Source organism: Hydra viridissima, unplaced genomic scaffold, assembly GCF_058129835.1.
Source record: "Hydra viridissima isolate aposymbiotic clone 2 unplaced genomic scaffold, HvirCarnegie_v1 scaffold_15, whole genome shotgun sequence".
NCBI classification, from domain to species: domain Eukaryota; kingdom Metazoa; phylum Cnidaria; class Hydrozoa; order Anthoathecata; family Hydridae; genus Hydra; species Hydra viridissima.
In genome coordinates this window covers 8,788,772-8,800,371 of record NW_028324314.1, presented here as the reverse complement: position 1 = coordinate 8,800,371, position 11,600 = coordinate 8,788,772, and the positions used below count along the sequence as shown (strand labels likewise).

The 11,600-nt window shown below is 30.3% G+C and overlaps 1 pseudogene across 1 annotated transcript; it reads right to left on the bottom strand.

Annotated features, from left to right (window-relative positions):
• Positions 1 to 3,519: 3,519 nt before the first annotated feature.
• Positions 3,520 to 5,055, bottom strand: LOC149878530 (putative ascorbate peroxidase pseudogene; annotated as a pseudogene). The gene has a single exon (XR_016447621.1). The product of XR_016447621.1 is annotated as a putative ascorbate peroxidase pseudogene (transcript).
• Positions 5,056 to 11,600: the final 6,545 nt, after the last annotated feature.

The following is an 11,600-nucleotide window of genomic DNA, read 5'->3' as shown; positions in this document are numbered from 1 at the left end:
AAAATAATACACCATTAATTTCCTAACTTCGTTGTCAAACGTTATAAGGAGTTATTATTCTTATACTCACAAAAGGCTATTTAAACATATAGTAATTGATAATAATTGATACATAAAATAGTTGTTTCAACGAAGTACAATATGCTAAAAAATAGGTTAAATGTATGCACGTTAGCAAATATGTACGTAAATTATATGTATTTCTAGTTTTTGCTTTGAACTTCTTTGCGAATTAACAACAGAACTCTTCCACACTAGAGGTTTGACCTTACTTATATTTGTTGTCAACCGGCCTTTTATACCAAAAATAGAACCCTTATGAGTCAATCATACAGAAGGCCTTCTCTAACTAAATGACGTAAGTACATTCGCTAGGACAAAGCATCTTAATAATAGTTCAACGCAATGTTTACTGCTATCGTGGTTGGCATTGCCCACGTAGATGTTAGTAACATATTTCATCCCTAAATGGTTTGATTAACAAACTTCCAACAATAGGGTTACACATTTGACTTTTTTCTCATCAGTGTAAGTACTAATTTTGGTTCTTAAAAATGATGAATTATCAAAAAAAATAATTCATTAAGTACTGATTTGATATATATAATATAATTTTTACACACGGTGAAGTTAAATGGGCAAAAAGAAAGGCAAATTCCATTTAATCCTCAAAGACTAAATTGTGTTTGAGTTCTATCAATTGTATCTGACATTGAGTACACTTTGGTTTTAAGTTAAAAATCAAGCGAAGTTAAAGTTTGATCTTTGTATATTGTTCAAATGTAGGATTTGAAACTTCTTATTACAAATAAAATGGCATCCATTAATAATTATCTAACTTTTAACCTTTCTTTTTTTCTATTCTTCTTCTGTTGCGATGTAAATTTATGAAGCATTATTAAAATAATCTTAACTATTGTGAGAAATTAAAGGATAATCATTTTATTGATAGAAAGTGATTTGTTTTATATTGTATTGTGACTTTAATTCTATATTGTACTGATTAAAATAGCTTTCTTTTTTAAATTTTTAGACGAAAGGGTTTTAGAACCGTCTTTAATGAAATCTTGAACTAAAATATTTTTTGACTGACGACGCTTTTTATAATCCTTTTTGCAAAATGCTATTTTTAACTCAGTACATTTTAATTGCATATATTTGCAAGTGACGTTGGTTTATTTTAGGTCCCCAATCCTATATCCCCACAACTGGTAAAACATGCTTCCGAATTTATTGCTATTGTCTGTGTGAAGGAAGTGAGCAAAAAAAATGACTAGTTTTTATCCGCCTCCGTCTATCAAAGTTTGAAATTCAACAACGGTCATAAAGTGGATAAAGCAGCAATCCCAGTAAAGTAGTGATATTCATAGTCAGTAACAAGAAGTGTAAATCCAGTTATAATTAGAATTAGTGACATGAAAATTGAAATTAACTTAATGATGAGCTTGAATACTTTAAAAAAAAAAACAGCTTTTTTTTAGACGATGATGGAAGAAATTCAACCAGGTTGTTTTTAGCGACGCGTCTCAAAAAAATATGCGAATGAAATTCAAATGAATATATAATCCCTAAAAATATCAGGTTTGTTATCTTCAAGTTCGAGTTCATAGTTCGAAAAAAGTTCAAAAAACAAAACACTTGACGATATCTAAATGAATATGTGTGTCTGTGTCTGTGTGTCTGTGTGTGTCTGTGTGTATCTGTATGTGTGTCTGTGTGTGTGTCTGTGTGTGTGTCTGTGTGTCTGTGTGTGCGTATAGTTTTTATGGGTTCATGTCACGGTTTTTTTTAAAGACTTACTTACTTCTAAATCTCAAATGAGTATTGTTAAACTCCTAAAGAATACTCGTCAATAGCATTTATTTATCATAGCTCTTTAACTCGTTCTCAAGTTTTGCAAACTGAAATAATGTGTCCATTATTCATTATGAATCTTTCTCGATTCGGGTTCATTATCCAATTTTACGGTATGAGTTTTTAAATACGTTTTAAGTATTTTTTTCTCATAGACCATAATGCTTTTGTTGTTGTTTTTTGGAATTTTATAGACAAGCCATTTAAACATGCGTTTAAGTAATGCTTTCTCTAACAATAACACCATAATCCTTTTATTGTTGCTTTTCGGATATTTTAAGGCTTTAAATTTTGATCAGTGTCTATGCTGTGTTATTTATAATGAATAAGGAAGTCTTAAAAATGCCGATGAGATTATTTTAAATTTCATTACTAATAAAATTACGAATTCAAAAGACAGCTATAAAAATAGTTTCATGAGCAGTAAACAAATTATGTGATGCCATCGTGACATCACATAATTTGTTTACTGCAGAGTCGTTATGGCATTTCTTCAAAGTCGTAATGACATCACATTAGTGAATGGAATAATTAACATGTAACCAGTCCAGTATTTCACAAGTAAACAAAAAAAAATTTAATATCATAACTTTGGATTTCAATTACTAATGAATTGCAAAAGCAATTAACAAATTTTAAATAAAATCCATAAAACCTATTCATTTCACACTGAGGTAGCAGCCCCTTAAAGTTGTCCGAATTTTATTCAATAGAAAGATTGAAACAACTAAACAAAAAAAACCAAAGATCGTTCAATTGCATCAACCTAATCTCAATATTTAAAAATTTAGACCAGAAGAATATTATGGAGCTACAGTCTGCGAAAAACTTACTTGTGCTTCGTTATTTTTATGAAGTTGTAGAGCTGGAATTTTAATTTATGACGACATTTAAAGGGATTTAAATTTGATTTATTGATTTTAATACCCTAAGAAAAATAACCGTGCGAATAGCAGTTACATTTAAATTTCTTTTTGAATTTAAATAATTTGCATTTGAAATCATTTTGTTGAAAAAAAATACAGCTTGTTTCTATAATTTTCGTTTAAACTGCTCAAAGTTTACAATGATAAATGATGAGCACTGACTGTCTTATAAAAACTTATGAAGACAATTGAATAATTCACTGAACAAAACTTTTGATCAAATCAAATTATTTATAATAAAACCAGACGGTTTATTTATTGGCATTATATTTTCGCTTTAAAAACTTGTTTCCTTGGTTTGTTTTAAGTTTTTAAAACCTTTACTGAAGATGATCACGTCATTCTTCTTAAGAACCTTTCTTGAAACTGAAATTGAAATTTGATGTTTAATTTTAAACTTTAAATTGGATTCAGAATTAAGACTTTGAAAAGAAAACATTGGAGTTTCATAGCTTTTCTCACTCTTATCGCATTTATGGAGTTTAAGGCCGTTCCCTCACTTATTAGTTTAAGGCCGTATCCTCATTCATTTAGAAAAATGTATAATCTTTTCTGCTCTTTATAACAGGACTTAAAAATTTTCTTAGAAACATTTTTCTCACATGCAGTTGCATTAAGAAAAATACAGTATACTTCAAAGGTCTGTAATTTATAACATAAAAAAGGTCAAATAAAGTAGCGTAACTGAATGTAGAACGTTATGTTCAAATCAAACGCCACAAAAAAAAACAATTGTCTAAAATTAAATAGTTTTTTATTGAAATAATTAGTTCTCCAAGCAAATACCTTCCGATTAAATATACAGTCCTTTATATCAAATAATATTTCATAAAAATTAACTTAATTATATAAATAAATCAAAACTCTCCTTTTCAAGCGTACGGTTTATTAAAAACTGCGGTTTTATTTAAAGCCGCGGTTTTGGAGCTGTTGGTGCTTTTTTCAACTTACTACTATTCATTTCAATCATCCGGTTGAAAGCTCTGGAAAATTCTTTAATCCATAACGAGTTGTTTCTTGCAAATCTTTCTGCGTAAGCATGAGCGTCAGAATGACGGCACGGTGTAGTTTTTGAAGTTGGCGCACAAGAAACACTCCCAAACTGATCAACCGGTTTGATCACCCAAGAGTTTGACATGTCAGCATTAAGCAGCAAGGTAGTTTGTTCTGACGGACTAAGCTTATCGTTTGGTATTGGATGTGACGGAAGTTGCCATTGTTTGTTTGTTCCGTTGATGGTTACTTGAAACCAAGGCACAATATCAATGAACATTCTGTAATAAGAGTTGTCGAGAACGCTTGTTGGAGCTAACACGTCTGGTGAAACTGTAGAAAAGGTCTCATCGACCCAGCTTCCGACAAAACCTGAGGTCTGAAGACGGCATCTTCCTAGAGTATGAGCTCCTAAAAGAGCAACTGACTCCTTTAGTTTAAACCCAAATTGCTTTTTAAAGAAATCAAAGGTTTTTGTTGTGCCGTCAGTTCCTTTCGGTGGATCTACGTCTTGAATTTCTACGGGAGACGTTTGACAATCCTGTCTACCTACTTTGAAATCCTTAAGACCCAAAAATTTATCAGCGGCGTCGGCTGTTGATCTGTTTAAAGCAACAACTGCTGACAAAGCATAAAAGTCAGCTCTTGAAATCTTTCCACTGTATGAAGAATTATATAACAAATCTAACTTGTCAGAAACCCTTTTTAATCCAGCGTTTCCAGGGTGTGAATGATCCACACACCCGTCACAGTGTCCTTTACCAATACAATCATGAAACACTAATCGAACAGTTCCCGCAATCATCGGTAAATCGCTCACTATTCTGGAAGACTCTATGAGATTAAGAAGATCGCTTTTAGCCCTCTCAAAATCTTCAAACTTGGGTATAATTTGCTTTGCATCAATTAAAAAGATAAGCGTGGTGGCCCAGCACACAAAAGCTGTATTCGTCATCTTATTATTCACAATCTCTTTACTTTTCCTAATCGACGTAAAATATAAAAAATATTATCTCAAAAAATAATACACCATTAATTTCCTAACTTCGTTGTCAAACGTTATAAGGAGTTATTATTCTTATACTCACAAAAGGCTATTTAAACATATAGTAATTGATAATAATTGATACATAAAATAGTTGTTTCAACGAAGTACAATATGCTAAAAAATAGGTTAAATGTATGCACGTTAGCAAATATGTACGTAAATTATATGTATTTCTAGTTTTTGCTTTGAACTTCTTTGCGAATTAACAACAGAACTCTTCCACACTAGAGGTTTGACCTTACTTATATTTGTTGTCAACCGGCCTTTTATACCAAAAATAGAACCCTTATGAGTCAATCATACAGAAGGCCTTCTCTAACTAAATGACGTAAGTACATTCGCTAGGACAAAGCATCTTAATAATAGTTCAACGCAATGTTTACTGCTATCGTGGTTGGCATTGCCCACGTAGATGTTAGTAACATATTTCATCCCTAAATGGTTTGATTAACAAACTTCCAACAATAGGGTTACACATTTGACTTTTTTCTCATCAGTGTAGGCGTATATTTGTTTGTTAAATATAATGAGTTCTCGAATAAATGATTTATAAAGCACTGATTTGAAATCACTGCTTTATAAATTATTTTTTTAAAAACTCATCATATTTAAGAATAAAAGGGCAGAAAGAAAGGGAATGAATGCAAGGACAATTTAATCCTCAAAGACTAAGAGTCATGGCTAAATTCTACCAATTATATTTCATATTGAGTGTACTTTGGTTTTAGAGCAAAAACTCAAACGAAGTTAAAGTTTGATCTTTGTACATTGTTGAATTTTAAACTTCTTTTTACAGATAAAATGGCATCCATTAACAATAATCTAAATTTTAACCTTTTTTTTTTTTCAATTCTTCTGTTGCGATGTAAATTTATAAAGCATTATCAATATTATTAAAATAATCTTAACTATTGTGAGAAACTAAAGGATAATCATTTTATTGATTAGAAAGTGACTTATTTTATATCGCATTGTGACTTTAATTTTACATTGTACTGATTCAAATAGATCCTTTTTAATATTTTTAGACGATAGGGTTTTAGAACCATCTTTAATGAAATCCTGAATTGAAATTTATTTTGACTGACGACGTGTTTTGTAATCCTTTTTGCAAAATGCTATTTTTAACTCAGTACATTTTAATTGTATTTATTCGCAAGTGACGCATGTTTATTTCAGAGTCCTAATCCAATAACTCCCCAACTGGTAAAACTTGCTTCCGAATTGATTGCTATTGCCTATGTGAATGAAGTGAGCAAAAAAATAATTTATTTTTTCCCGCCTCTGCTTATCAAACTTTGAATTTTCGTTGTTTTAATCGATGAGTTACTAATCGTTTTAAATATTAATTTTAATTCTTCCCTATAAATTATTTCCAACTATAATATTGTCATAAAATTATATTCTCTTAAAAATGTAAGTAAAATGAAAGTTGTTTATCTTTTATATTTTTTAATCTTTTGTTTGTAAAACTTTTTGAAACAATTTTTGACCCAATTATTATTTACAGATATTCAAAACACTATCTAACGTGCGTATTCTTTTGTTTTTCCTTCTGTCTGCCGGCGCAGTTCACCAATTTTTTATTTAACAAGACTTATTAAGATTTCTGTGACAAAAAAATTTTTGAATTTAAAATTTAAATTGCTTTTGAAGAAAACTCCTCTATATTGCGACAACGGGTCTCTTCTAATGGAAATTTATATTTCTAAAAGGGTCGATGCTTCACACTAAGGTCTAGTCAATGTTGTTGCATTTGCTTTTATTCCAGCACATGAATTCGTTATTTAAGTAACATGTTTGTCATTTTAGCCATAATTCTAATAGAAAATGTTAAAGCCTATATTTCCGATAGATGCCATGCGATGTAAAGTGCGTAAAATCTAAAAACCAAACCTTATCGGATCATACGCGGTGGCCACTTTATTAATTGTTTAAAAAAATTTATATTACGCCTGAAACTTTAGAATTAGATCTAAGAAAATCCATTTTAGTGTACCAATCAACCTTCCTCAGGAAATTTACCGCATCAGGTATATTGCAGTAAAATTGTTACAAATCTGTCATGGCGACTCACGGTGGACAAAGGGAATTAAAGGTCTTCTAATTTACCAACGCAGTTCCAAATGGAAAATGGAGCCAACAATACAAAGCAATAAAGAAGCTCATGTAGCTTTTCTTCTACAGACACGCTGATCTAAATCAATTTGATCTTCGCTTTGATTCCTTGCTTTACACTTAAAAACAATAAAACTTTTAAGAAGTCAAAATTTCTAAATGATAAAATGGTGGTGGAACCCCCTCTAACATGATAGACCATTATTGAAATTTTAGAAATACTTTCAAAAACTATTGTCGATGAGCGGACAGTTTTGATTGGTTAGAATGCTTGAACACATAAGAACCAGTTAAGTTATGACGTCAAATGATAAATTTGGAAATTTATTCCGTAAAATCAATTACTCAAAGACTTTCATGAAAGCTTCTTTTATATCGGTTCATCAAAATTATGTGAAAAAAATCACTCCTTTAATTGATGTTATCATTCTTTTATTTGTGAGACATGAAAAGTTTGTAGCATAAAAAAAGTTTTTTACTGTCCTCAGAACAATTTAAGAAAAGAAATTATGTAAAGACAAAATACAGGTTACAGATAGCAGAACAATTTTATAAAATATTTGCTAAATTGTTCGTCATTATTTATTAAAAAACTTAGTTTTTCTTTTTTTTTTTTTTTACTTTTACTTAAAAAAATATTTTTTATTTTATTTGGAAACAAAATTATCCTTTAGTAAAAGAAGAATTGATAAATTGTTTTATGTTGTTTGGGGTCTAACTTTCTTTCTGCTAATATGGAAGTTATTCAGATGTCCATTTTTCGCTGAAATTTTTTAAGTTTTCTAAATTTGTTCTTTTAAGTTTTATTAATTAACAAATTAGGAAAAAACTTGCTCAGTCAACTATCTAAATGTAAAACAATGTTAGGATAGATTTTAGAAGACAATTTATGAAGAATGAGCATTTTACAAACAATCAATTATGAGTCTAATAAACGCTCATTATTTGTAGATAAGGGCGCGAACACTCGCTTTTAAAACGGTGTTTAGTTAAAAAAATTTTTAACTATTATCCGTGTAACACCAGAATAAATCAGGTCTATTTTTATTAAATTTGGTAATTCAAGTAACAATTCTTATATAATACATCAGTCACGTCTTCTTTAAAGTATTTTTTAAAAACAAAAACAAAATGGTAAATTTACGAAATCAAGAGATACCGATTATCTTAACTAAAGTTAATGTTCTGAGGTATTGCAGAAGACGACGCCAGCGAAGTAATTTTCATTTGGAATTAATAAATCAAGCTTTACTCAGCTCTCAAGACCTCGGTTAATTTGAAAAAAATTGAGATCTCATGATAATAAATGAGTTTAAAAAACGATAGCTAATGAAGACAACATCACAACATCACGAAGTTGTTTTATTTTAAAACTTTTATTGTTTAGAAGACGAGAGGTTTTATAGATCTCCATGATAAAAAATTTTAATGAAAAATGGAGAATAGTAATTATATATATTTATAATAGTAATTATATATATATATATATATATATATATATATATATATATATATATATATATATATATATATATATATGACTAATATATTGAATGCAATAGCAATCAATATATTAGGGTGGATCATTTTGATGTAAATTTAAAGTTGGGGCTGAGAAACATTACTAAAATGTTGCATTACAGTCTAGTTATGAAAAAAACTCCTTTTGAAATAAAATGAAAGCGTGTCTTGGATCCGTAACTTTGGGAATTAAAATTACTGTATTATCGTGTAATGTAAATACACGTTGTTAATTGCTATGTTCCATTACTCGACATCTAGTTACATTAAGTTTGAAAATGCAACCAGTTGTTGGAGCAGAAATAATCAGAGTGTAGTAGGCAACTATTTGCTTTGCTCAAAAAGCCAGATTTAGAGTCAGCTTTCGGTAATTCTGCTCGAGATTTGTAACACTGCAAAATCATTCCATGTCGTGATTTGTGTCTAAAAACTTTCATAGTTGTTGCTGAGATGTCTTTAAAAGTACGTTCAACTGCCTGAGAATGGCATTGAATAACAGTCAAGACATCAACGTGGAACTGGAAATGTTCAGGATCATTATTAGAAAAAGTTGATAAAAGCGGTAGTAACAGACCAGTCATTCATCTTTATGATTGATGAAGCTTTCGGATCAAGCTTGATGCTTGATTTATCAAAGACACGTAACTTGCTACTTTGTAATGTAGCTCGTGCATCAACTATGTTGTCACACGAAAACTGACGAATTGATACATTTTCATCTGCAACTCCTCCAAGAAGAATGTTCTTAGGATGAGCAAAATAACAGTCATTTTGCATCACTGGTTCAAGATTTTCCCAGTCTTCTTTCCCTAGTTCATAGCACTGCTTCGTAAGATAGAAGAAATTTCTTGCTCCGTCAAGGCAGGAAGAATGACGCTTTATGTTGAACCACGATGGCGCATAAACATTTACGATGAATCTTGTAATTCTATGCAATGGTTTTGAAGGATTTTTCTTAGACATATACAAACGTAAAATGCGATTGGCCTTTGTTAGCCACCTTGGATGGTTTAGGCTTCTTGGCATAACAGTTTGGAGGAACAATATTTGGTCACAAGGAGTGTATCCCTGTTGAACAGCTAAGCAAGCTTTTAGAAGGTATATATCTGATCAGAGCTTAAATCTTTCTTAACATCAACTTTACCAGGTATATGTTTAAAGTTCACAATATCTAAATCTTTTGGATCAAAATCTAGTGCAATGTCTATTTTACCTGTTGAAGTAGCTGGACCTGTTGAACGTCCACCATCCAGAACGGAGAAATATTTTCTAAAAGGTAGTTCATTTGCATGAAACAACCGGACCAACCTTTTCAATGTTCTCCCAAGAAACATTTTCTAATTTTTTGATTACTCCATTGTGTTGTCTTGTATTATTCACAGAACCATCTCAAACAATTGCTCCTAAAGTGTCTGATGATTTGATGTTGTTGATGCTCAATAATATCTCCTGTGCAATATCAACAGCTTTACTACTTTTTGGCGTGACATGATTGACATAATATTCTTCTTTGAAATTTCGTCGGACGCCACTTGTTTTAATTGGCAAAAATTCTTCATCTGACTTTGACTGTTCGTCATCACTGCAATATGTTTCATTTGGATCAATTTCTTTATCATACTTCAATTTCTTATCTGTAATCGGTAAATTGCATGTTTTAATTCCTCTTTTTTCTCTCTTCTGCAGCTTAATTGTTTCTTCTTTGTCTACTTTTCCTATTACCATCTTCCGTACCGTTTTTTGATCTATCCAGAACTCCCATTCAAGTTTTGGAATTTTTTTTGGCAGTGGACAATAACAAGCTGACATTTCTCGAAAACCATTATCAAAACACTTACACAGACAAATATTGAATAGTTGGTCTAAACTTGAATTAAATGTTGCAGAGGACTTCTTGTCATCAGAGTATTTACCAAGCTCATGTACTTTGTTAATTAGTCTCTTTATGCGAATAACTAAGCTGCTGATTGCAATCGTGGAAATACTTGCTTTGTGCTGTAGTGCTTTAATTTCATTAGCTATGGCTGTTGCTCTTTCAGTAACACTTTTGCAATTGTTATTTTTAATAAATATTCATATGCTTTGAAGACATCAGCAGAAGTTGGCAGTTAATTTGTTTGGAATGGTCTAGGGTTGTCCAAGCATACCATGTTCAGTTTCACTTCGTGTTTTAACAGTAGCCATTTTTATTTTCAATTTTAAATAATTAAACTAAAACAAAAAAACAAACAATGCAATTTAAACGTAATATATACAAGTACATATCTTACAATGAAGTGCAGGATCATGTTAATCGGAAGTCAACAAACAACACTAACAGCTTTTTGTCTTATATTTCGTTGGGTGCTCTGAACTTTTGCAAAGTTCTGTATACTATTAATATAATATTATTAACATGAATCATCCAAAAAATCTAAATCCAAATGCTTTTATCCTGCAATTATACAACTGTTGTAAAATAGCATCATTTTGACCTAACAGTAAAATTTAAGTTTAAAGTTGGCAAAACTAAATCAAATTTTTACTACATTTCTTTTACATATCATTAATAGAGACAATGAAATGCAACTTTATTTCCATGTTTTATAAAAAAAAAATTCGACCCACCCTAATGTAGCTTTTGTTTTGGATTTTGAAATCGACATTGCATTGTTTTATCGGACAGCCATATAACGCAGGAGAGCTAAAAAAGTCGAAATAATATAGATAGAATGGTTGAAAGTAGTAATTAGGTTGTTGTTTTTTTTTGTTGTTTTTTTTAACCGTAAATTTAACCAAAGCTAAATGGTTTGACATATTGTTGAAAATAGCTTGTTCATGTTTGGGCCATTTCAAAGTTTTTAACCACTAATTAGTGGTTATATTATAATATAGTGGTAATATTATAATATGACCATGCTAATGGTTAAAATTGGCTGAGACACTCCCGCATTTTTTAATTACTTTTAATCGTGGACCTATAAGTAGGTATGTGTGCAAAATTTTTAAACTATTCAAATATTTAATTATTATACATCTTTGTAAAGAGCTTTAAATCAGTATTACGATGGTGAAAATTTCATAAAAAACTAATGATTCTACTAAAAGTTATGCCCATTTAAGTGACAAAAATTCATTATAAGGAATGCTTAAGAAAACTG